This window comes from Myodes glareolus, chromosome 5 (assembly GCF_982192425.1).
Source record: "Myodes glareolus chromosome 5, mMyoGla1.1, whole genome shotgun sequence".
In the NCBI taxonomy this organism is placed as follows: Eukaryota; Metazoa; Chordata; class Mammalia; order Rodentia; family Cricetidae; genus Myodes; species Myodes glareolus.
Genome location: NC_142030.1, coordinates 26,451,382 through 26,478,760, shown reverse-complemented (window position 1 = coordinate 26,478,760; position 27,379 = coordinate 26,451,382). Strand labels below are relative to the sequence as shown.

Genomic DNA, 27,379 nt, shown 5'->3' with positions numbered 1-27,379 from the left:
AAGCATATGCACATGTGTATAGGGGACAGAGCACATCTGGCGCTGTTCAGGCAGTGCCATCCTCCTGGTTTTGTTTTATTTAATTAATTGATAAATGTATTTTTATTACCGTGTGTGGACACGACACACGAGGAATGTATATGTCCAGAGATCGGAGAACAATTCCGTGGGGCTCCCTTTCCCACCTTTCTGTGTCCTGGGACTCGAGCCGGCGTTTCCAGGCTTGTCTGGTTGGCCCTTCCATATTCTGAGCCCTCTCACTGGTCTTTCCAACAAGACATCCTCTCAGCAGCCTAGACCGCAGCACGTCTGCTGAGCCCAGTGGTCTCTGTCTCCACATCTCCAGCACTGGGATTACAAGTTCATGCCATTGTCCTTGCCTTTTTTATACGGGATCTGGGTATGAAAGTCAGGTACTTAAGAGTTTACCAACTGAGTTATATCCCAGCTCCCTCATCTAGTTAGCTTTACATAGAACTTAAGGCCAGTGTGGGCTACAATGACCTCCTGGTGGGGGGGAGAAAGAGAGAGAGAGAGAGAGAGAGAGAGAGAGAGAGAGAGAGAGAGAGAGAGAGAAAGAGAGAGAGAGAGAGAGAGAGAATGAGAGAATAAAAAAGATTAATGAGAAAGTCATGGGAAAGTTGTGATTATGAATTTTCTCTCCCTTTCCAAATACAAAGAGAGGGCTGTGGGTATAAAGTGGGTCCTCACTGGGCTTGTGGTACTCAAGGATAGAAAATGGGATTTGGGCCAGGCAGTGGTGGTGCACGCCTTTAATCCCAGCTCTCGGGTGGCAGAGGTAGGTGGCTCTCTGTGAGTTCAGCCTGGTCTGCAGAGCGAGTTCCAGGACAGGTTCCAAAGCTACACAGAGAAACCCAAAACAAAAACAAAAAAACCAACCAAACAAACAAAAAACAAAAAACAAACCAAAACAAAACAAAAAAAAACAAAACAAGAAAAAGAAAATGGGATTTGGGAAATGTGCCTCTCCCAGTGCTCCAAGGTAACTGACTGGGGATGAAGCAAGCCAAAAATCCTTTAGGAAGAAGACAAGAGAGAAGTGGGGTCAAGTCAGTTTTTCCTTTCAGCTCACGTCTCTTTCCCTCCCCCTTCTACTTTCTCTTTTTCCCCTCCTCTCTCTTTCCTTTCCCCTTTCCTTCTATCTGCCCCCACCCCACCCCACTACAGCTCCAACTACAGGGTTAGGAATGACATCCAGAGTCCTGTTTTGTTTGTTTTTGGAGACAGGGTTTCTCTGTGTGGCCCTAGTTGTCCTGAAACTCATGCTGTAGACCAGACTGTACTCAAACTCACAGAGGTCTGTCTGCCTCTGTGTCCCGAGTGCTGGGATTAAAAGTGTGTGTTACCTCTGTAGGGTAAAAGGGTCAGTAAAAGAAATACACCCTGACCCTGAGACCAGAGCCAAGTCACTGCCCCTGAAACCAGTGCCAAAAGGTTAAAAAGGGCCACTGAAAGAAATATGCTTTGGCCCTGATACCAGAGCCTAAAAAACACATGTTGCCCCTGACTAAGGTAGCACAAAACCCAACCAATCCCTGAGCACAAAGTCCAAGCAGTCTCTGAATTTGTCTTAGCTCAGGGATTGAAATCCAGCCAATTCCCACCCTCAAATCTTCACCCTGAGGGAAAAAACAACTCTGCCCCTAAGAAACACTATATAGGCCCTGTACCTGGTCAGTTTGGGGCTGCCTTTTTCTATCCCAGCAGAGGTAGTGGAGCAGGCAGAGAAGTAACAACTTCTGCCTGAGTAGGGGCTAAGCTGCTACATTTCTGCAGGGACATCTCCTTAGCAGCAAAGAGTACCAGAACTGCTAGTTCCAGCAGGGAAACCATTCCCCCTGGGAACAGGCCTGACTTCCAACTTTTCCCTTCAGAGCTGTAACACTTATAACCACCATCCAGTCAAAATGCAGAGCTTTGACTATGTTGGAAAATCTACTATAGACCTATGCCCTCAGTCTACTCAAGCCAATTATTTAATTCTGATGCAATTTACAGTTTGCAGAGTGTGTTCTTGGGTTCTCAGGACTTGGCAAGGTAGGAGGTTTCATCCCCTGGTTACAGAGACGAGGAAACTGAGCTTCCACAAAGAGAGTTCCACAGGTCTGAGAAAAACTGACTAAATCTGAACTCGACCCCACGCTGTCTACCTCCGAACCTATTACTTTCTCTTCTACATGGTGCAGACAATGGGGGTGGTAATATGTTGGCAGGTGCCAAGACAAGGATATGGAGCAGGGTAGGTGTCAGAGGTCATTTAGCAATGGCCTGTGACTTCCAGGTCAGCAAGCTATCCAAATCATCTGGGCATCAGCAGAGAGTGTCATGCAATAAGTGGGACTTTTTGGTAGCAGTCACATGCTCACTTGGGTGACTGGCCATGGGGAGTCACTGTGTGACTTGCCTTTCTTGGGGTGTCTGTAGGAAGTGGACTGGCAGTAACAGCGGTGAACCACTGGTTATTGACAGCAGATCCTAGCAGGTTGAGGAGTTTAATTAAATTCTTGTGGTGGGAAGAATCTGATGAGTCAGGGATGCTTTTCTGGTCCCTGGATCCAGACCTCACATTCTCACTTGGTACCAAGTCCCAAGTTGGTATCTACCACCTGAGAGTAGGCTTGGCTTTGGGAAGAGAGGTTTGCTTACGGGAAAAGATGTAGACCCTTGGTCACTGAGGGCATGGCAAGTGGCAGCTTGTCGGGGTTCCTCGGGGGAATGCCAGCCTCTGCTCCTCTTTTGTTTGGTTTTTGTTTTTTTAAGACAGGGTTTTTCTGGGATTCTCTCTATAGTTGGAGATCCAACTGCATCTGCCTCCTGAATGCTGGGAATAAAGGTGTGTGCCATCACTGCCGGGCACCTGCCTCTGTTCTTAGGTGCTGCCATCTGATAGGCTAGCTGTTGTACCTATTGTCCCCTCTCCTGGCTCAGGCTCAATGATGAGTCAAGCCTGTCCCTTCTCTTAGGGGACTGTTGTCTTTGCCCGAGGTCAGAGAAAGAGGGGTATAGACTGTCAATGAAACTAGCAGAGAAGAAGAGAAGGAAGAAGGGAGGGAGGAGGAGGGAGGGGGGAAGCCTGACTCACTCACATATTTAGATGGAGTAATCAGAGGCCTAAGGAATTAATTACCTCATTAAAGAGGTACTGGAACAATGAGATGATGGTAACTATGGGAAGGTGAATGCAGGAGGCAGGATGGAGTGTGCTAGTCGGTGCCCCGTGGCAGGAAGGGTTGTGGCATACTCATGGGAGGGAAAGGAAATTGCTGCAGCTGAAACACTGTTGTCTCTGGTGATCAAGTTGGCAAACACTGGTGCAGCTGATTAAGTAGGCGAGTGGGACGCAGTGGAAGAAGGAATGGAGCCAATCCCACAGCAGCTCCAAGTGAAGCTTTCTGAATTGTACAAAGTAATCAGGAAACCTTGGAGGACCTCTATGGGGGGGGGGTTATTATGACCATAAATCAGGCTGCCATGTTACCCCGTCTTCATGTGCCTCTCCAATCAACCACCCCAATCCAAGCTTCCCGGTGGTGGAGGAGCTGGGGTTGCTGAGACGGTTCAGTGGGTTAGGGTGCTGTAGCCGCCAAGCTTGATGATCTGAATTCAAGACTCAAAATCTACATGATTGAAGGAGGGAACCAACTTTCTAGCTTGTCCTCTGACCTCCATACGGTGCTATGACACACACCCACACCTGTACCCCTCCCCCAGTAAGTGAACACTTAGTTTTAAAAGGGTTGAGGAACTGGCAGCCCTTGTGGCCTAACTTTGTCTCTCATTGCGGATGACCTGAAATCTCCTAGTTTGTGCTAGGAAAAGCACTCATGGCCTTTCTGGAGGGACCTTGGAAAGGGTATGCACCCACGTCCACACAGGTGCAACACAAGACAAGTGTTCAGATGGAAATTTCAGCAGTGCCTTGTGGCCCCTTGCCCTTCTTCATTAGGGGTCACCACGTGAGCAGTGGAGAAATACTGGAGGCAGCAAGGGACTTGGCTTCTGAGGATTTGATTACATTAAAAGCCCAAGTAGGTCCTGGTTAGAAAAATGAAATGTTATAGAGTATTTGATCTGTTGAAATAAGTTCAGCCAGGTGGTAGTGGTGTATACCTTTAACCCCAGCACTTAGGGAGGCAAAGGCAGGTGGATCTTTGCGTTTGAGGCCAGCCTGGTCTACAGAGTGAGTTCCAGAACAGCTAGAGATACACCCTGTCTCCAAAAACAAAAACAAACAAACAAACAAACAAAAGAAGTAAGTTCCAAGATTAATATAACTCCATGTCAGCGCAACTCTGTGTATGTGTGTGTTTGTGTGTGTGTGTATGGAGACAGGGCCTCTCTATATAGTTAGCACTGGCTGATCTGGAACTTGCTATATAGACCAGCCTGGTTTTGAATGAACAGAGATCTGCCTGTCTTTGCCTCCTGAGTTCTAGGATTAAAGGTCTGTGCCATCGGGATTGGACTACTTTTCTGGAGCCTCCCAGGTGCCGGGCCTACAGGTCATATACCACCACTCCCAGCTCCAACCTTAGCATCGATACCTTTAGCTATCATCATCATCATTATTATTAGAGTACAAAGAAATGGGTTTCATTGCTACATTTTCACACTTACATAGGCTTCTCTGGAACAGAAAACGTGATTGCCAGCAGTAGCCAACACTAAGGATTTACTGAGTGCCAACCATTGAGCTTGTGAGGTTGTGTTACTTGATCCCCATTTACAGACCCAAACTGTAAGACCCGGGGCCTTAACTTGCCAAGGTCACAGGGCTGCTCAGTGTTGAACCTGGTTTATCCTCCAAGCTCATGTTTTCTTCTTTTTAGATTTATTTTACTTGTAATTATGTGTCTCCATGTGGGCACGAGTGTGAGTGCTAAGGCACAGGATAAACTGGCACAGGCAGCTGGGAACTGAACTGTGGGTCTCCTGCAGGGGCAATATGCACTGTTAGCTGTGAGCCACCTCTCTGGCCCTCAAGAGTAATGCTCTTAACCCTTATCTAATTACCCTCGAATATGGATGGGCAGGCAAACCAGTGCTATTCAAAAAGAACTGACTCCCGTTAGATGTAAAAACTTATTTCAAAGAACCAATATTTATAACTATCTAGTATTTACTGAAACCAAGGTGTATGGGAGGAAATGGAGGATTCTGACATACACAAGCCGAAAGCAAAAGTGTAGCAAACAAGTAGGTTTTGCTAAGCAAAGAACAAGATGATAATTATTTAATAAGTGGAGACTGCACAAACAATAACCATTGTGATAGAGGTGAATTAAATCCACATTTTACTCCCAAATACAGCAAAAATAAAATTGGACAGGTGATCATAAAATAACAAAACATTCAAATAAATTATACAAGCTAGCAGATGGGTTACATAAAAGCTCACTGTTAGCATCCAAACAACCAAACAAAAACAGCAACCACCAGAGGACTAGAATGACAAATGAACTGTAAACTAAAACGAAAAGGAACATCAGGCTGGGCAATATTTGCATCATAAACAGAAGTGAAACATCTTTAACAGAAAAAAAGGCTTGTGTAAAGTTAGAAGAGATTTAGCTCCCCAAGACAAAGGATATGAACCACAGGTCATTCACAGAAGGGGAAATACAGAGAGCAATAGGGACATTTTGAGTGTTTAGTTATCCAAGAAATGTCAAATAAGGTAATCTTGATAGCTGAAGATTATTAATATAGGCATTATTAATGTAGGGGAGAAAAGCTGTCGCTCAGTGTTTAGAAACGTGCATTAAATCCCTTATGCTGTTCCTGGCTGATGAGAACAAGTGGAGCAATACAGGGCCATTCACAGCTTCCCACCTGAAAACTTCCCCACTCCTAGAAATTAATCCCCACGTGTAGAACTCAAGGATATGCAAGCAGATAATCGCAACGAAATAAAACATCAAAATGCAGGAACTGCATACCTTAAAAAATGATCATGCAAACAAAACATATTAGTGAAAGTAGAAAATAAAAGAAAATGTGTGCTTGCAAGCATGCAGAAGTATCTATGCAGAAGGTTTTGTTTGGGAACGTCCAATTGTGTAGAAACGGATATTCTTTTTACATTCTTTTCTTGTTACCTTGTCTTTTCAGTAGTACTTACAAAAAAAACAATCTGGATTTTGTAATGTGGGTATTTCCTAAGGTTGTCAAAACCAGAATGATGTCTAGTGTAAAACTCTAGACATTGTGTGTGGGGTGCGTGTCAGTGTGGGCGCCTCTTCGCTCAAAGGCAGAAGCCCTGACTGACCATCTAGGGCTGCACTCCCGGGTCCTACGAGTGATGGGTTTCCCTTCTGAGGGAACTTTCTGGAGCAGGTGTGTGTACTTCCTACTGACACCAGTGCTTGCAGAGGAAGGGTTGAGTCACCGAACCGAACTGCCCGTGGGCACCTCCGAATTCGAGGCTGATCTCTGGAGATCTTAGGTCACCCTGTGCCTTCAGATCAAGCCTGGACATCAGGTAAGCCGAGGTGCTTGAGTCGCATTTGGTAGAGAGCTAGGAAGCACTAGCCCCCCTGCTAGGTCTCAGGAGGACACGCCGGATTCCCGATGTGGTCGGGCGGCGGGCGCAGCCCTTTCGGCAGCGGCACGCGCCCATTGGGGACCTGCCGCGCCGCTGCCTCTCTGCTAATGCCATCTTGCTCGAGGTGGTCACGTGCGGGCTACAGTGGCGCGCTTCGCCCGGGATGGACGGATCAGGGACTTCGGGTCCCGCCGAGCCGCTCTACCCAGAAGTCAAGGTGAGGTCTTTCCAAAAATTCAAGCAGGGGCCAGGGCGCGCCTCCGCATCCCGAGAGCTCGGCTCCCGACCGCGCTCAGTTCACGGCGCCGTCGGGGATCAGAGGCCCACGGCGCGCCGCTCCGGCCTCGCGGGCGTCCTCGGCGACGTGCCGGCTGGGGACGCGACCAGAGCAATGGACCCAGGCCCGCGGACGCCTCCTCTTCCGTGCAGCTCCAGCCTCGTGAGCCGCCGGCGACGGCGGCAGGGAGGTCGGGCCGTGAGCGCCCCACGCGCTAGGCGAGAGGAGCGGGTCGCCCGGAGCACCGCGGAGCTGGGGGGTGGGTGGATGGGGGGCGCGGGCGCATGCGCCCTGCGTCCGTGCCATATTGGAATGAGTCGGAGCGCGGAGCGGCGCCGCCGCCTCCGCCGGAGCGCGGGTGCAGGGGGGCGGGGAGAGCTGCCGGCCGCCCCGCTCTGCCGGGCCCAGCAGGAAGGAGGGCGCGAGCAGGCGGGCGCGGGCGGCGCGAGCGGAAAAGGCGCCCCGCGCGGGCGAGCGCAAAGAAAAAGAAAAAAAAAAAAAAGGAAAGAAAGAAAGCTCGAGCGAGCGAGCCAGAGGGGAGGGAGAGCGAGCGAGCGAGGGCGCGCGCGAAAACTCCGTCAGGTAAAAAAGCGGCGCGATCGGCTGGGCCTTCCCGCGCGGGCGGCGGCCTGAGGGGCGGTGTGGCTCCGTCCCAGAGAGGCCGAGCAACTTTGCCAGCGGGAACCGCCGGGAGGGGCGGCCGCGCGGCTGGAGGCGCCAACGGGCGGCGGCGGCGTGTGGGGCGGGGGTACGGCGGGGGGTAACGCGGCGCCGGCGCGCGGCCTGGCGCGGTCCCGAGGCTCGGCGCGCCGGCCGCAGGGGCTACGGGGACGCGCCCGGGCACCTCGCAGCCGCGGCGGAGGCTGCTGGCCCGGGGCGAGGGAACCGGCGAGCGGCGCGCGTCGGCACACAGCTGGGCGCGGGAGGCCGAAGTGACCGGGTGGCAGCAGCGGGTGCCCAAGTTGCGGGCTCCGGGTCTCCCACCCCCCCCCCCGCCAGCTACCCATCGAGCTCCCTCCCGCCGAGCCCCCGCGGACCCGCCCCCCCCTCGGGCTCGCTCCGGGCGGGGCGCGAACCCGCAGCCCGCGCGGCCGCTCAACTTCGCAGGGCCCAGGCAGCAGCCGCGCGGTGGCCGAGCGTCTTTGCCTCCGCCGCAACCGGTGGCTCCGGCCTCCCCGGCGCTGCGGATCGGGAGGCGTCGCCGCCCGAACCCCCGCGCGGACCCGTGGTCAGCGTCCCGAGGCCACTCGGCAGGTCCGTGACCGTTTCGATTTCTGTTCCCGAGTCTTGTTTTGTTCGCCGAAAAGACGGCTGGAGGGACTGAGCCGAGCGTCCTGCGAAGCAAGGCCTGCTCTTTGCGGAGCAGAAAAGCCTTGTGAGACGAGAAATACATTCCCGCGGAAAGGATGGACGTCGTGTTAAGTTTTTCCCAAGACGCCAGCTGTTCGCGTGGGGTCTCGCACTAAGCTGTCAAGCCTAGGTCACCCCTAGAGCTTGCTTGCTCACAGAGTGGGCTGGGACGCTTCTGTCTCAAGTAGGTTTTTTGTTTTTTTTTTTTTTTTTTTACTTGGTTGAAGCTCTTCCCCGCGGGTCACTCAAAGCCGTTAATGACCACAGTGGTGTCTGGTGAGTCCTGTATTCATCAAAAGGATTTGAAGGAAGATGCATTTTGTCAATATCTGCGTATGTCCTCTCCCGAATCACTATTTTTAAGATGTCATGCTTAACTTTATTTCATCTGAAGCAAAATGCCTGAGCATGTAACTGTTGGCTGGTCAGCTGTCTTGATAGGGTGGAAGATGAATGTGTTTTCATAGATCCATGTTGGGGCCTGTTAACTCGTGGCAGATGTTGAGCGCTTCTAGGCCACAGGTAGACTCAGAGTTCAGATTTGTTTGCAACGTCACGAATATAGCGGCCAGTTGGAGCTAGAGGGGAAACAGTTGTGTTATTCCATTGTTGACAAGCTGCCTTATCTTGGGGTAGGTTTCTACCCAGTTGATTTTCCTTGTTTGCAAAAGTAGGATAAGTTGATCACCATTCTTTTGGTTCTAAGATTTGGAGACTTCTTAAAATGGTATTTAAGCGTGTCGAAAGCCCTCACGATATGTGTCTTTATAAAAATAGATTAGAAAAGCCATCTTGTTAGCTATAGCCAGGATAATTTTGTGAATTTTATTTGGACATAGGCATTTAGAAATGGCATTTCAATCCACTTAAGAAATTAGCTTTTTGGGGCTGGATTGTTCAGCGGTTAAGACTACTGATCGTTCTTCCGGAGGACTCGAATTCAATTCCCAGCACCCACGTGGCTCACAACTGTCTGTAGCTCCAGTTCTAGGGGCCCAAACCCTCACACAGAAATACACGCAGGCAAAACACTAATGCACGTAAATAAAAATTTTAAAGTGTTTTAAAAATAAAAAATTGCCTTTTAACAGTGAAGTCCTAAGAGGACAGTGAAGCTTTGTTTTGCTTACGAATGTCCTATGGCCACATACACATTAATAAATAAAAGATTTTCAGCCCCCACCCACAAAGGGTTTCCTGGAATTAAATAAACACCTGCCCCTTCCCCAAGACAGCCACCATTCTTACTTCTACCCAGCCAGTGAACTTTACCTCATAGCAGGATCTCTTAGAATGTGAAAGGGGCAGTATTCATAACTGAAGAACAGCAGGTATGTGACCTCGGTGTTGTGGGCGATTTAGTTATGATGCTGTGTTTTTGTAATGCTGTAGGCCTTTTCTGTATCTACAATGTCTTAGTATTCCGACCTTTGATCTTTGTGGTCTGAAGGACATTTTAGCTGAGTAGGATTTGGTGTGTTTGGATTGTGTTTCTGGGAGTTTTTATGTTCACAGTTGAAGTTACATTATTATATCATTGCCCATTTGGGGATACAGATATATCTGTAGAGAATAGGTTTGAGGGAAGAACCATGGATTTTCCCAACAAGTTAGAGTTGAAGGTGTCAATCAGTAGGTGAGTTAATTCCTTAAAGCATAGAATTTGCAAAGAAAATTGAATGAAAATTGATTTTTTTTAAAGTCCAGTGAATTAATAATATGGGTATAAAGCTTTAACAACCTTCTAAATGACAGCAGTTAACTTGATTTATGCATGTAGGATGTACACCTGGCTTATCAAATCATTAAAAGTCCAACAGTAAAAGCAAGAACAAAACATAAATAAAAGTATGTCAGTGCAGTTTTTTTTAAGTCCCTTTGATTTAAGCCATTTTTTGTATTATAACCCTATGCAAAAGGTTGAAATTTGTGTAAGTGCTGCAATAATTTGCCTGTATCTCCCAAATATCCTTTAATATATCTTTGTGCCTTTGTTTCTACTGCTTCAGGAGGCAAATTAGGTTCTAAGTGAGTGCTTATTTTGTTAGTGTCTTGCAAAGGCCTGTGTTGTGTTGTGTTGTGTCCCCCCAAGTCTGTGTGATAGAAAGTGGGAGTGGTTTACTGCCATGTTAGAGATATATGTTGACAAAGTTCAAAGGGGTGTGCAGTGTGTGTATGTGTGTGTGTGTGTGTGTGTGTATGAGGGAGGGAGGAAGGGAGGGAGAGAGAGAAAGAGGGAGGGAGGTAGAGAGAAATGGCTTCTCTAAATAATTCCCTGTCTAATCAGCTAGTTGATGCAGCAACTGATTTGAATTTGGTCATTTCACTCAAAGTTTATAGACTCCTGAACTAATAGAGTACCTGATGATTTAGTCTTCATTGATCAACTATTTGATTTTTCTTTTTTTTTTGAAATCTTGGCTTTTCTTTATGAAAACTGCTGAATTGAAGGCATATATAAGAAACAAAATACAAAAGGGAGTTTCTTCTCTTAAATGTTTGTTTCTTTGGGAACCATGATTTTCCCCTTTATGTGCTCACAAGTACCCAGAGATTTTAAATACATGAAAAACAATGCTTTGCTAACAGGGCATGGTGAGATAGGCCTATAGTCCCAGCATCTGAGAAGCAGAAGGGTTAAACTTCAAAGTTATCCTCTGCTACTCAGTGAGTTTTAGGCCATTATGGACTACATAAAACCCTGTCTCAAAACACTAAACCGAACCGTGTACTAAATAAACTGAACAGCCACTGAAGTGCGAAAGTCTTTGCCTGCCCGCACATTTGTAGGGTGACCTTTGCTTTCATGGTGGTAACTAGACTCAGCCCTGCATTAGAAATGTGGTGTAGCTGCAGATGTCATTTGACTTTAATAACTGTAGAAAAGATGAATGAACCAAACTTCATTTACCTTTTATAATGGCCTTATGTTATATTCACGTGAAGTGACAAGTACAGAATATTATTTATAAAGGCATTTCTGAATGCTAAATATTGCTATGTTAAACATTTCCATTTTAAAAATGTAAACAGACTTTATGACATTATTTGACCCATAACATTTTATAACAATTTCAGTGAAATTTAGAAAGGTAAATGGCAGAGTGTTTTCTCTTAGGGAACTCCATTTTTTTCCAACTTGTGTGTTTTGTGTTTGCAGACAGCTTTTTCTATGTGCATAGTTGTTAGATTGGTTAAAGTGTCTGGGGATCGTGGTTTCCCAGGAGGCTTTGAGCCATTAGACTTCAGGGAGTGGGCTTTGTTAGGCTGCTGCCGTTCTTCAGGTGTTGCTAGCCCCACTGGAAATGGTTAAAAATAGAAAGGATGTGGTTAGACTGCTGGAAATCCGTGTTTAAAGTTTTCAAAAGTGAGAGTAAGGATAGGAATAAAAACAAGTTATTAAAAGAAAACAAATGTAGATTTTACTGCAGAAGTTCTCTTCCAGGTGGTGGTGCTACATGCCTTTAAATCCCATCGCTTGGGAGACAGAGGCAGGTGGATCTCTGTGAGTTCAAAGCCAGCCTGGTCTACAGAGTGAGTTTCAGGACAGCAATCAGGACTGTTACACAGAGGAACCCTGTCTAAAAAAAAGAAGAAGAAGAAGTAGACCCAGAGTGTTGGGATGGGCCTGTTCTGTGTAGTTCTGTGTGTGGTACTGAAGAGTGATAACCCCAGCACTCAGGGGGCAGAGGCAGGTGGGTGGATCTCTGAGTTCGAGACCAGCCTGGGCTACAGAGTGACCAGGACAGGCAGGGCTGTTTACGCAGAGAAACCCTGTTTCAAGTAACAAACCAAAGGCTGGAGAGATGACTCAGTGGTTAAGAGCATTGGCTGCTCTTCCAGAAGACCTGGGTTCAATTCCCACATGGCAGCTCACAACTGTCTGTAACTCAAGTTCCAATAGATCTGACTCCGGTACATCTGACTCCAGTACAAAAACTTCGCTGGTCAAACACCACTGTATATAAAAATTAAAAAGAAAACCAAAAAACCATTTCTTTTTATAAAGGTTTTCACTATTTTTGTATGATTGTGGGCATGGCATGTTTTGTTCACTTGTTCCATTTTGGGCTTTTCTTTTTAAGAGTGTTTATCTGATTCTACATGAATGTTTGCTTGCATATAGGTATGTGTAGCACTGGCCTAGTACCTGTGAGGACAGAAGAGGGGGTGTCAGAGTCCCTGGAACTGAAGTTACAGATCGTTTCAAGCCACTTTGTGAATTCTGGGAACTGAATCCCTGTCCTCTGTCAAGAAAAACAAAGCAGCAAGTGCTTTTACCTGCTGAGCTGTAGTCTCTCCAGTCCTTTCTGCCTGTCTTTCGGGCGGGGGAGGGTCATTTCTGCTGCTGCACTGCATATTGGTCTCTTGTCGCTGCTTCCCTCCCATTTCACTACAGGGACGCCAGGATTACAGATTACCCTCCCCCCTTTTAAGAGTCCTCCCCCCAGACAGGTTTTCTGTAACATCACTCACTAGCTGTTACTAGCTGTCCTGAAACGCTCTTATAGATCAGGCTGGCATTGAACTCACAGAGTTCGCCTGCTTTTCTCTCCTGAGTGCTGGATTAAAGGTGTGCACCACCTCTGCCTGGCTTTTTAAAGAGCTTTTACAATATAATTTGTTTCATTTTGTTTTTTCATGATAGGTTCAAGATAGAATTTCTCTCTCTAACATTCCTGGATGTCCTGGAACTTGCTTTGTAGACCAGCCTGGCCTTGAACTCATGGAGATAAACCTGCCTTTGCCTCCCAAGTCTGGGACTAAAGGCATGTGCCACCACTGTCTGGCTTAAAATAAATTTTATTTTTATCATGTGTTTTACCTATGTATATGTCCATGCATAGCATGTGTGCCTGGTACTCTAGAGTTATTGACAGTTGTGAGCTGCCATATGGGTGCTAGGAATTGAAGCTAGGCCCTCTGGATGATCTGAGTCATCTCTCCAGCTCATGAATCTGCCCCCCCCCCCACCAAGGCATCTCGTCAGTCAGCCCACTGCAGAAGCTTTAACAAGGGTCTTTAAAAACACATTCTCTAAATCCCACTCATCCCAAACAAAACCAATCTTTCCCAGAAAGCAGATACTCTTTGAGTACTCTGTATTCTAAATCAGTTTAGTAATTAGCCTCTTTCTGTCCTAATGAAAGCATTTAAAAAGGAACTGACGCATGCAGTACGTTGCTGTATGCCATGTCAGAAATGCGGCTCCCTGCACACTGCACACCTTTTCTAGTAATGAAGTACTGAGGATATGTGTATAATTTTTCTTTTAATCTGTTTTTATTCAAAGGAATGCTATAAAAACCATATTCAGGCTCAGTGGTGGCACACGCCTTTAGTCTCAGATTTGGGAGGCAAAGGCCATGTAATCCCACTACTGGGTTGCTGAAGCAAGAGGATTGTGAATTCAGAACCAACCATAGGCTATGTAGTGTGATACTGTCCTAGCAAGCAACCAACTATCCACTCGGGGTAAGGAGTGAGGCCCTATCCATGGTTATTTAGACCTTAAACCAAGTTTATTTCTATTTTAGCATAAAGTATCTGTATATGAAAGGAGTATATTTCTGTGTTAGGAGGTTCATAACAGATGTTGGTAGTTTTGCTGAAATTCTTGCTTCTCCATTGGCAAGAAGCTCTGACAGATTCCTAGATGAGAGGATCCTTTCCCTTTTTATTTCCACAATTTCCCTGTATTTTTATCCTGTCTTAGTGAGATCTAACAGTTATATTTACAGCCATAAAAATGCAATGGAACATGTTATTGTTAAAGAAAATTTACTAAATTGGATGCGAAGCTTATAGTTATGTTTTAAGAGATATAAAATAAAAATATGTAAATGGAAAGTCAAGATATTATAGAAGGAATAAAGATATTTAGTAATTATAATTCAACCAAAATAAATCCAGAGTCAGAGACTGGATTTTCCCAGCATTCTGGTGGCAGAGGCAGGTGGATCTCTGTGAGTTGAAGGCCAGCCTGGCCTACAGTGTGAGTTTCTGAACAGCCAGTGCTACATAATAGAGAGACTTTGTAAAGAAATAAAAACGACTCACAAAACAAAGTAAACACAAGTTCAGTATAATATCAAATTAACCTGAATAAAGGCAAAATACATTTTAAAAAACTACCACACACACACACACAAAATCTCAAACTTCATTAAACTCCCTCTGCCTTTAGGTAATCTTTCAGGATTTTTTTGTTTTTTGTTTGTTTTTCGAGACAGGGTTTCTCTATGTAGGCTTGGGTATCCAGGAACTTGATCTGTAAGCCAGCACTTGCCTCTGCCTGCCTAGTGCTGGGATCAAAGGGTTGCCCCACTGCCTCCCAGCAGGACTTTTTTTTAAAAGCAGAAATTCAGTCTGTTTTCTGTTGGAGATACTTAATTTTAATTATGTATGTCATGTGTGGTGTAGGTGAGTATGTGTGATGTGTACATGAATTACAGTACCTGAGGAGGCCAGAGTGTTGGGTTCCCTGCAGCTGGAGTTACAGGTGAATGCTAGCCACCTCACATAAGTGCTGGGACATGTACTCATTTTTAACCAGTGAGCCGTCTTTCCAGCCCCTTGTCCGTATTCTGTTAGATGATGGGAACTTTGTAGATAACTTTAATGAACTAAACACTGTGCCGCATTTCTGATGTCTACAGTACGTTGTAGATTAGTTCCTTTTTTAATGCTTTGCTTAGTATAGGAAGAAGTTAATTGCTGAACTAATTTGAGGTAGATAGTAGTTAAAGAGAATCTACTTTGTGGGAAGATTTGAATTTTGGGCGAGGTAATATTTAGAGAGCATCTTTTTTTTTTTTAAAGATTTATTTATTTATTATGTATACAACATTCTGCCTCCATGTATGCCCACACGCCAGAGGAGGGCGCCAGATGTCATCACAGTTGGTTGTGAGCCACCATGTGGTTGCTGGGAATTGAACTCAGGACCTCTGGAAGAGCAGCCAGTGCTCTTAACCACTGAGCTGTCTCTCCAGCCCCCTAGAGAGCATCTTTTTAAAGATTTATTTTTATTATCTTAAATTATATGTGTGTGTGCATGTGAATATATGCACATGGATGAGGCTGATGCCCTCAGAATCCAGAGGCTTTGGACCCTCTTGGAGCTGGAATTACAGGCAGTTGTGAGCTGCCCAGTGTAGGTGCTGGGAACTGAAAGATGAAAACATGATTTGTTAGTAGTTGTATTAGTCAGCATTTTCTAAAGAAACAGAACTGATAAACATAAAAAAGCATACACACACACATACACACATATATGAATGAGAGATTTATTAGAGTTGCTTACAGGCTATGATCTGGGTAGTCTCCCCCAACTGAATGGCCAAGAATCTGGTAGTTTTTTAGTCTTCAAGACTGGCTATCTAAGCAGATCCAGTCTGGTGCTGGAGTCCCAGAGGATTCCTATAGAGTTGGTGTTTTTCAGTTTGTGTTGGAATCTCAAAGAAGTAGGTTCTAATATCATCCAAAGAATACCCCAGCAGGAGGATAGATGGATTTGCCAGTGAGCATGAACAGGCCAAAAGCAAAAGCTTCCTTTTTTTTTTTTTCCAAGACAGGTTTTTCTGTAACTCACTCTGTAGGCCAGGCTGACCTTGCAGCCACCACCTCCTGGCTCAAAAGCTTTCTTATTCATTGTAGGTCCTTTTATGTGGGATGCTGCCAGAAGGTGTGGCCCAGATGTAGGTTAGTTCTTCCTACCTAAATGTTCCAATTAAGAAAATCTCTCACAGACATGCCCAGCTGCTTGGGTTTTAGTTAATTCTAGTTGTAGTAAAGTTGACAGCCAAGTTAGACATTCTGGCAGTTAGATGTTATACACATGGAATGACAGCATAAGGTGAATGAAATAAGAGATTTAGCAGTTCTTTAAATAGCTCAAAAAGTTTTCTTCCTGATGTCCAATGGTTTTTTTTTTACTTTTTGATGTTTAATTTAAAGCAAATTAAGCAACAAGCATTTTGCTTGAGGTCAAAATTAATGTTTTGATATTTTGAGTGGTTAAATCATTTTTTTTAGATTTATTTATTTTATGTGTGTGAATGTTTTGCCTGCGTGTGTATATGCACCACATGCCTGCCTGGTGCTGGAAAAATTCAGAAGAGGGTTTCAGAGCTCCTGGAGCTGGAATTAATGGGTGGTTGTAAGCCACCTGATGTGGGTGCTAGGAATAGAGCCCTGGTCTTCTGTAAGAGCAACAAGTGATTCATCTTAACTGATGAACAATCTCTGAGCCCCCTCCCCGCACCCCAGGGGTTTTTGAAATGTGTCTGTAGTGGCCTCAGTGGTAAAGCTGTCTATGAGTTGCTGTTTGGTTTTGATATCCTTTCGCATTAGCTTAGTATTTATATTTACTGCTCTTTTGCTCTTAGTTTCTGCCAGTGTTCTTAATGATTATTTCTGGGGAGTGCTTACTTAGTAGCTAGTCAATACAGTGCTTGTCTTGCAAGAATAAGGACCTAAGTTTGGTTCCTAGAACCCATATTAAAAAACTAGATGTATGGGGTCAGTCAGCACTGGGGCAGCTAAGACAGGTAGATCCCTGGGGGTGACTGACGTACTTGGTGATCCAGGCTAGCGAGTAACACTGTCTTAACAAACAAGATGGGCAGCATCTGAGAAACAACAGTTCCTCTTGCCTGCATATATAGTCATACTCATATAAGTATCACTCCACACGCATGTACACACAAACTCTCTTGTAAAAAATAATGTATAGCAGTTTACAGACATAATTTCAAGAAAGCGTTTTGATTGATTTCAGTCATGTCTTTGTGAAACAGCCTTGGGATAATTAGATGGTAACCACATAGGTTCACTTAACATATCCTGTCTAGAGCATGAAAAGAATTAAGAGATACATTAGCAATTTTATCATTTTATGTGGATGCTCTGTGCCTGAGTATATGTAAATGCACCGTGTACATGTAAGAGCCCTGAGAGGTCAGAAGAGGGCATTGGATCCGCTAGACCTATAGTTAAAGGCAGGTCTGAGCTGCCTTCTGGATGATGGGAACTAAGCTTAGCTCCTTTGCAAGAGCAGCAAGTGCTTGTAATGCCGAGCCATCTTTCCAGTCCCAAGTGCGTTTTTATTATTATTTAAATTAAAAAATTAGAGATAAAGTATGACTGGAATTTTATTATTTTAACCATTCTACGTTAAATATGTTCATAATTTTATGCAGCTCTTGCCTTCGTCCATCTCCTCATCTCTTAAAAGTGAACTAGAAGTGAATGATTGGGGAGAAAGAGAGGGGAGCAAAGAAAAAATGTATAGCTCAATAAAAACAATTAAAAATAAAAGTGAAATGATAATTGATCAATAGTGACTTCATTTTCCTCTCCTCTCAGCTGTGGTACCACCATTGTAATGTCTACCTTTGATTTTTACTACCCTGGGTATCTCTTATAAGCAGGATCATACAGTATTTGTTCTTTTGTGATTATTGTATTTCATTTATGGTGTTCTCAAAGTTTATCCATGGTGTAATGTATCAGAATTTTCTTTTGAGAAAGTGAAATTTTAAAAACACGTTTATGGCAGGAATGTAAATAGAGGTCTCAGATTCCTGTGCTCCAGGACTTGTTTACCTCCCTTGGGAAACTGGAGATGCCTAGCAGAGCAGTGAAAACCAACTGCTTTTTCTTTAGAAGCAGTTGAGACATATTTAGCTGTGACATCAGGGTAGTAGATGGAATTTGCTAAAGAAGCGAAGGTCCAGAGGCTAGGGATCTCATTGAATTGAGACAGATGACTCATAGGGTGTCATATTATAGTCACCTATGTTCCCAATGCTGGCCTCAGTTAAAGCATGCTGTCCAGAACTATAAACCGTAGTAAGTTAAAGTTGTACGTGAGCCTCAGCTACTTGAAAGGCATGGTTAGTGATTCACCCTAGCTGCAGGCTAAGTGTCATCACCTTTTACTCATTTCTGAATTAATTGAAAACTAGTAAGTATTTGGTAACCTTATTGGCTTACATAAATATATATACATATGCTATACACAGTGCTTTTCTTAGTTGTATAATATTTAATTCTGTATTTGTAAAGTCCAAATATCCAATGGATGGAGAGTAAAAAGGTTTTACAGAATTAAGGATTTTAGGAGTTGAGTAGTTACATGTTTTCAGAGGACTAAAGAGTTGTAAATGTTTTTTTTTGTTATTATTAAATTTTATTTATTGTGTGTTTGTGTGTGTGTGTGTGTGTATGATGGGGGCGTGTGATCTGCCTATGTACATGTAGGCATGCAGACAAATAAAAATAAAACTTTTTTTAAAAAAGAAAGACTTCCAGGGATCTGGAGAGGTGGCCTAGCCATTAAAGAGCTTTTTGCAAAGGACCTGAATTTGGTTCTTAGAATCCATCTCAGGTGACTTAGAGCTATCAGTAACTCCAGTCCCAGTGAATCTGATGTCCTCTTTTGGCCTCCATGGGTACCTGCATGGATGTGGTACATGCGAATTCATATAGGCACACATACACATACACATAAATATAAATAAATAAATCTTAAAGTTGCATTAAATGCTTCAGAGGTAGCCAAGGTTTCTTCATTTAGCGCTACCCTGTTTTTGGTCAGGGTACTAGTGTGTGTGAGGCTGGGCTTGAATTTGTCATCCTCCTGCCTCAGCCTCCTGAGCACTGACACTGTCAGTTTACACCACCACACTAGATCCTTTTTTTCCTCATTAAGGCACATTGCTACCAACACGGACATTCAAGAGGACATTCAAGATAAACCCAAGTTAGTTTCATTTTGTTTATTTACTGTTATTGCAGGTTTGTTCAACACGTAATAAAACTAAGTATTTGTAGTGATAAACATTGTCGTATTCTGTTGTCTTCAAGTGGTGCTGCAGCTGCGCAGCATACTGTGGCGGGCATAGCTTTGTAAACTGGAATCCCCCCCCCCTTTTTTTTTTGGTTTTTCAAGACAAGGTTTCTCAGTAGCCTTGGAACCTATCCTGGAACTAGCTCTTATAGATCAGGCAGACATGATGGTACATACCTTTAATCCCAGTATCAGAGACAGAGGTAGGAGGATTTCTTATAGTTCAAGGCCAACATAGTAAGTTCCTGGCCGCCAGGCTACATAATGAGACATTTCAAAGAGTTGGAAATAATTTTAATATTTTAGTCAAAGGTAGAAGCATTTTGAATATTTTAGACTCTTTTGTGTTCCAGAATTTTGTTAGAGTCTTTTTTTCCCCGTGGGTGATAGTTATTCTGAGATGAGATGGGATCTCAGTGGAGCATCAGAAGGTGACAACTGTTGTGGAATATTTAACATGTAAAGATGTGTTACATTTGTTTAATTATGTAAAGATGTGTTGCTGTTTTACCTTGCCTGTCCAAGGCACCTGATTTGTCTAATAAAAAGCTGATTGGCCAGTAGCAAGGGAGTAGGTGTAGGCGGGACTTACGGGTGGGGGAGAATAAGTAGGAAGAGGAATTTAGGCTTGGAAGAAAGGAAGAAAGAAAAGGAGATGATGGAGATGCAGGGGCCAGACATGGAGGAAGCAGGAAAGTAGGACATATAGAATGGAAGAAAGGTAAAAAACCCCTGAGGCAAAATGTAGAAGAATAGAAACAAGTTAAAATACGTTAAAAGAGCTAGTGGGAGAAGCCTAAGGTAAGGCTTGGAATTCATAATAATAAGTCTCTATGTCTTTATTTGGGAACTGGTTGTCAGCTCAAAGAAAATGCCAGCCATGGAAAACAATAGCTATTAAAGGTTTTTTTTTGTTTTTATTTGTTTTTTTTTAAATTGTGCATATGTGATCTGCATATGTGGGGAGTGTGAAGACACACGTGTAGAAGTCAGAGTAGAGCTTTGTGGAATTCCTTCTCTCCCTTCACTTTATGTGGCTTCTAAGAACCCAGCTCAGATAGTCAGACTCTCCTGCAAGCGCTTTACCTTCTGAGTCATCACTGTCTACCTACCTGGAACTTGCACTCCCCTGTCTCCATTATAGGCTGTGTCCAGCTTATACCATGCTCCACGCTCTGGATGGAATTAGGGCTTCATGTATGTTAGACAAGCAGTCTACCAACTGAGCCATGTCTCTAGCTGAATTTCTTTCTTCATGGTTTCATTCTTCATGGCTGTGTAGTTATCCATTGTGTGTATACATATATATGTATACACACACCACATTTTCTTCATAGATCTGTTGATGAACATCTAATTTGATGATTTCATAATGACTGTTGTGAATTGGTCTGTGATCTCTGTAGCATACTGACTTTGATTCTCTTGGGTATAGACTAGAAGTGGTGGAATGGTACTGCTAGATCAGATTTTTTTTTTTTTTTGGTTTTAGGTTTTTGAAAATATCCAAACTAGCTTCATATTGGCTACACTAATGTACATTCCCATCAACAATGTTGTCACATTAATTTGACAGAGAGAATTGTACAAACATCTGTTCACTCGAGATAAAATACCAGTGACAGATCAAAGAAGTGATTCTACCCATATCTAGATTGGTGGACTGGTGTGGGAGAATTGTCTGTATCTGTCAATCATATTTTAATAAAACGCTGATTGGTCAGGCAGGCAATATAGGCGGGAAAGCCAGACAGAAAGTAGGGGTGGAGCAATGAGAACAGGAGAATTCTGGGAAGCAGGGAGGTTCCTCAGCCATTCCTGCGCAGACCACCAAAGAGACAACATGTAAGCTGTCACACTGAGAAAGGTACTGAGCCCATGTGGCTAACATAGATAAGGATAATGGGGTAATATATGTTATAAGAGTTAACAAGAAACCTAACCTCATGGGCCAATCAGTTTATAACCTTATGGAGTTCTGTGTGTGATTTTTCTTTGGGCTTGCCGGCTATGAAGTACTGGGTGGGACAAAAACCCCAACAAGCCGACCATCATGCTACAGTGGACCAGTTAAACCAATGTGATTCCTTATAGGAACACTTTCAGAGTGGCTATACCGGAGAAGAAAAGTGTTTCTTTTTTTTTTTTCTAAAAAGCCAGGAGAAAGTTTGTTTTATTTATGTTTTGCTAAACTTTGTTTTTTTTTTAAACTTTATTTAACTTTATTTCATGCACATTGGTATAATGATGTCAGATTCTCTTGAACTGGAGCTACAGACAGCTGCAAGCTGCCATGTGGGTGCTGGGAATTGAACCCGGGTCCTCTGGAGGAGCAGTCAGTGCTCTTAACCACTGAGCCATCTCACCAGCCCCTAAACTTTGTTTTATGTGAACTGATGTGAAGGTGTTACAGACAGTTTGTGAACTGCCATGTGAGTGCTGGGAATTGAACTCAGGTCCTTTGGAAGAGTAGCCAGTGCTCTTAACTGCTGAACTATCTCTCCAACCTCGAAAAGTGTTTCTTCCCCAGCAGCTGTTGTATTAACTGCTTCTGTAACCTCAAGGAGGGGTGATGTCTTAAGTACCTGCCTTGTGAGTACCCCATCCACTTCAAGAAGGAATGCTGGTGGACCTAATGAAGTCTTGTGTAGGTGATTATAGTTGAAGACTGTAAGGGTCATATCATGGGTGAATGTATAAGTGGGTGCAGGGATTAGCGGGGGACCCTTGCTAATGTTTGTTGATAGCTTGGTGATAGCCATTCTGCGATGAGATAGGATCTCAGTGGACCTCCCCCCCTTTTTTCCCTCTCCCTGCTTCTCTTTCCCTTCCTTCCTTTTGTTAAGATTGTTTCATGTATCTCAAGTTGACCTTGAAGTGTATAGCAAGGCTGGCCTTCCTGGTGCTTTCATCTCCTAAGTGCTGAATGACAAGTGTGTACCAGCACCACATCCAGCTTCAGTGTAGTTCTGATGTGTGTTTCCTTGATGACTAAGAAGCTTTAACATTTCCCCCATGTTTATGGGTTAGTTGTACCTCTTATTTTGAAGTGTTCAACTCATTTGCCCATTTATTGATTGGATTATTTTTTGGTTTAATTTTGAATTCTTTATATATTCTAAGTTGTTAAGAGCAAAAACTTCTCTTCCAGAGGCCCCCACTTTAGTTCCCAGTATCCATGTTGACAGTTTACAGCCACCTGTAACTCTGTTCTCGGGAGGTTGGATTCCTCTGGCCTTGGGGACACCTGCACTTGTGTACATACACATGTACACACATAATTACAATAGATCTTTCATTCTCCATAGAATGAATAGTTAGAAAAGATTTTCTCACATTCTGTAGGTTATCAGTTTTGTTTTGTGTGCAGAAGCTTTCAAATTTGATAGAGTTCCATTTATTAATTTTGCTGTTGTGTCCAGGACTAATGGAGTCCTTGCCTCTGTTTGCATTTTGAGTCTTTTTCAGTCGTATCCTCCAGCAGTGTAGAGCTGCAGGTGTTGCATTAAGAGTTCTGATCCACTTTGGGCTGATTTGATGAGCGGGATCTAGTTTAGATCTCCTTTATGTGCAAATTCTCTTTCCTCAGAGGCTTTTCCCAGACATGTTTTTGGCACCTCTCTTAAATCAGGTGGCCATAGTTGTGTGGGTTTATTTCTGGGTCTTCTGTTTTATTCTGTTTCTCTGCGTGTCTGTCTGTGTCAGTACCATGTTATTTTTGTTAGACTGACTCTGGAGGATATTTTGAAGTGTGGTGCTTCTAGCATTGCTGATTTTGTTCAGGATCACTTTGGCTTTTCTGAGACTTTGGGGCTTCCATATGAATTTTAAGATTTTTCTTTCAGGTTTTGTGAAGAATGCCATTGGACTGGGGATGTTGATTTCATTGACTCTGTAGATGGCTTTTGGTGGTGTGACTATTTTAGCAATTCTCCTGATCTAGGAACACGAGAGGCTCTTCCATCTTTTAATGAATTCAGTTTTCTTCTTTTAATTAATTAATTTTTTACATACCAATCCCAGTTCTCCCGCTTCCCCCTTCAACCTACCCCACCCCAGGCCGCTCTTCAGAGAGTAAGTTAAGGCCTCCTCTGGGAAGTCAGCTACATCTGTCTCATCTTATTGAGGCAGAATTGAGGCTCCCTACCCCCACCCCGTGCCTAGGCTAAGCAAGGTGTCTCTCCATAGAGAATGGTCTCCACAAAGTCAGTTCATGCATTAGAGTTAGATCCTGGTCCCACTGCCAGTGTCTCCATATATTATCCAAGCCACACCATTGTCTCCTGTATTCAGAGGGCCTAGTTCAATCCTCTACAGGTTCTCCAGTTGTCAGTCAGGAGTTAGTGATCTCCCAGTAGTTCAGATCGGCTGATTCTGTGCATTTCTCCATTGTGGTCTTGACCCCTTTGTTCATTTTATGGCTCCTTCCTCTCTTTGACTTAGAGCTTGGCCCAGTGGTTAGTTATGGATCTCCACATCTGTTTCCATCTGTTTCTGGAAGAGGATTCTCACTTCTCTGGGGTTGTGGACTATAGACTGGTTATCTTTTGCTTTATGTCTGAGATCCACTTAGGAGTGAGTACATACTGTGCTTACCTTTCTGGGTCTGGGTTCCCTCACTCCGGATGTTAAGGATATTTTTATTTTATTTTATTTTATTTTATTTTATTTTATTTTATTTTATTTTATTTTATTTTATTTTTTTGGTCCATCTATTTGCCTGCAAACTTAAAGATGTCATTTTTTTTCCCGCTGAGTAGTATCCATTGTGTAAATGTACCACATTTTCTTTATCCATTCTTCAGTTGAGGGGCATCTAGGTGTTTCCAGGTTTTGATTATTACAAATAATGCTGTTATGAACATAGTTGAGAACATGTCCTTGTGGTATAATTGAGCATCCTTTGGGTATATGCCCAAAAGTGGTATTGCTGGGTCTTGAGGTAGGTTGATTCACATTTCCTGAGAAATCGCCATACTGATTTCCAAAGTGGATGTACAATTTGCACTCCCACCAGCAATGGAGGAGTGCTCCCCTTATTCTACATCATCTCCAGCATAAGCTGTCATCAGTGCTTTTGTTCTTAGCCATTCTGATCAGTGTAAAATGGAATCTCAGAGTCGATTTGATTTGCATTTCTCTAATGGCTAAAGATGTTGAACATTTTCTTTAGTGTCTTTCAGCCATTTGAGATTCTTCTATCGAGAATTCTGTTTATATCTGTACCCTATTTTTTTTTGTTTTTTTGAGACAGAGTTTCTCTGTAGGGCAGTCCTGACTGTCCTGGAACTCACTCTGTAGACAGGTTGGCTTTGAACTCATAGAGGTTCATCTGCCTCTGTCTACCAAGTGCTGGGATTAAAGGTGTGCATCATTACCACTTGGCCTGTAGCCTGTTTTTAAATTGGATTATTTGGTAGTTTGATGTATAGTTTCTTGAGTTCTTTGTGTATTTTGGAGATTGGACCACTGTCAGATGTGGGATTAGTGAAGATCTTTTCCCATTCTGTAGGCTGTCGTTTTGTCTTGTTGATGGTGTCCTTTGCTTTACAGAAGCTTTTCAGTTTCAGGAGGTCCCATTTATTAATTATTTCTCTCAGTGTCCGTGCTACTAGTGTTATATTTAGGAAGTGATCTCCTGTGTCCATGCATTGAAGGCTACTTCCAACTTTCTCTTCTATGAGGTTCAGTGTGGATGGATGGTGTTGGATCATGGTCTGTATTCTGTCAGTTATATTTTAAATAAATGCTGATTGGCCAGTAGCCAGGCAGGAAGTATAGGTGGGACAACCAGACAGGAAGTAGAGGCAGGTCAAGGAAAACAGGAGAATTTTGGGAAGAGGATGCAGTCCTGACCAGATACAGAAGAAGTAAGATGTGACTGCCTTGCTGAAAAAGGTACCGAGCCATGTGGCTAACATATACTAGAATAATGGGCTAATAAAAGTTATAAGAGTTAATAAGAAGCCTGAACTAATGGGCCAATCAGTTTGCAACTAATGTAGACCTCTGTGTGATTTCTTTGGGACTTAATGACTGCGGGAACCGGGCAGGACAGAAACCCCAGACAAGAGATGGATTTATGTTGAGGTCTTTGATCCATTTGGACTTGAATTTTGTGCATGGTGATATGGATCTATTTGTATTCTTCTGCATGTTGACATCCAGTTATACCAGCACAATTTGTTGAAGATGTTTCTCTTTTTGTGTTTTTTTGTTGTTGTTGATTTTATTGAACTCTACATTTTTCTCTGCTCCCCTCCCTGCCTTTCCCCTCCCCCCTTCAATCCTCCCCCATGGTCCCCATGCTCCCAATTTACTCAGGAGATCTTGTCTTTTTCTACTTTCTATTTTCCATGTAGATTAGATCTATGTAAGTCTCTCTTAGTGTCCGCATTATTGTCTAAATTCTCTGGGATTGTGGTTTGTAGGCTGGCTTTCTTTGCTTTATGTTTAAAAACCACCTGTGAGTGAGTACATGTGATAATTGTCTTTCTGGGTCTGGGTTACCTCACTCAAAATAATATTTTCTAGCTCCATCCATTTTCCTTCAGAATTCAAGCTGTCGTTATTTTTTTCTGCTGTGTAGTACTCCATTGTGTCAATGTACCACATTTTTCTTATCCATTCTTTAACCGAGGGGCATTTAGGTTGTTTCCAGGTTCTGACTATGACAAACAAAGCTGCCATGAACATAGTTGAGCACATGTCCTGTGGCATGATTGAGCTTCCTTTGGATATGTACCCAAAAGTGATATTACTGGGTCTTGAGGAAGGTTGTTTCCTAATTTTTTGAGAAATTGCCATACTGACATCCAGAGGGATTGTACCAGCTTGCAATCCCACCAGGAATGCAGAAGTGTTCCCTTTTCCCCACAACCTCTCCAGCATAAGTTGTCATCAGTGTTTTTGATCTTGGCCATTCTTTCAGGTGTAAGATGGAATCTCAGAGTTGTTTTGATTTGCATTTCTCTGATGACTAAGGATGTTGAACATTTCCTTAAGTGTCTTTCAGCCATTTTAGATTCCTCTGTTGAGAGTTCTCTGTTTAGGTCTGTACTCCATTTTTTTTTATTGGATTATGTGATCTTTTGGTGTCCAATTTTTTGAGTTCTTTGTATATTTTGGAGATCAGACCTCTGTCTGATGTGGGGATAGTGAAGATCTTTTCCCATTCTGTAGGCTTTTGTTTTGTCTTGTTGACCATGTCCTTTGCTTTACAGAAGCTTTTCAGTTTCAGGAGGTCCCATTTATTAATTGTTTCTCTCAGTGTTTGTGCTGCTTGAGTTATATTTAGGAAGTGGTTCCCTGTGCCAATGCGTTCAAGTGTACTTCCCACTTTCTCTTCTATAAGGTTCAGTGTGACTGGCTTTATGTTGAGGTCTTTGATCCATTTGGACTTGAGTTTTGTGCATGGTGATAAGTATGGGTCTTTTTTCATTCTTCTACATGTTGATATCCAGTTACACCAGCACCACTTTCTAAATTTGCTTTCTTTTTTCCATTTGATGTTTTTTTCTGCTTTATCAAAGATCAGTTGTTCGAAGATGTGTGGATTGATATCCGGGTCTTCTATTCGGTTCCATCGGTCCTCCTGTCTGTTCTTATGCCAATACCAGGCTGTTTTCAGTATTGTAGCTCTGTAGTAGAGTTTGAAGTCAGGGATTGTGATGCCTCCAGAAGTTCTTTTATTGCACAGGATTGTTTTGGCTATCATGGGTTTTTTGATTCTCCATATGAAATTTAATATTGTTCTTTGTGAAGAATTGTGCTGGGATTTTGATTAGTGTTGCATTGAATCTGTGGATTGCTTTTGCTAGGGTTGCCATTTTTACTATGTTAATTCTACCTATTCATGAACATTGGAGATCTTTCCACTTCCTGGTGTCTTCAGTTTTGTTCTTCAAAGATTTAAAATTCTTGTCATATAGGCCTTTCACTTATTTGGTTAGAGTTACCCCAAGATATTTTATGTTATTTGTGGCTATTGTGAAGGGTGATATTTCTCTGATTTCATTCTCAGCCCTTTTGTCATCTGTGTAAAGGAGAGCTACTGGTTTTTTGGTTTTTGTTTTGTTTTGTTTTGTTTTTGTTGTTAATTTTGTATCCTGCCACTTATTAAAGGTGTTTATCAGCTATAGGAGTTCCCTGGTGGTATTTTTGTAGTCACTTATGTCTACTAGCATATCACCAACAAATAGTGAGAGTTTGACTTCTAATTTGTATTCCCTTGTGTAGTGAGGGGCTGCGGGCAGACCTGCTTTTCATCCTGCCCAGCTCCCGCACGGCTAGCTTAGCCCCAGAAATAATAACACATAAGTTGTATTCATTT

At 43.4% G+C, this 27,379-nt stretch overlaps 1 protein-coding gene across 8 annotated transcripts in view; it reads left to right on the top strand.

Moving 5' to 3' along the window:
• The first annotated feature begins 6,480 nt into the window (after positions 1-6,480).
• Sfmbt1 (Scm like with four mbt domains 1) overlaps positions 6,481-27,379 on the top strand; it is a 113,343-nt gene continuing 92,444 nt past the window's right edge. For 3 of the 8 annotated variants that reach the window (XM_048421689.3, XM_048421686.3, XM_048421688.3), the window contains exon 1: positions 8,052-8,468. The gene's annotated coding sequence lies outside the window, so the exon portion shown is untranslated. Of the gene's footprint in view, positions 6,503-6,662; positions 6,783-7,285; positions 7,425-8,051; positions 8,469-27,379 lie in introns of those variants that run through there. The other 5 variants (XM_087906187.1, XM_087906186.1, XM_048421692.3 and 2 more) reach the window with 4 other exon arrangements.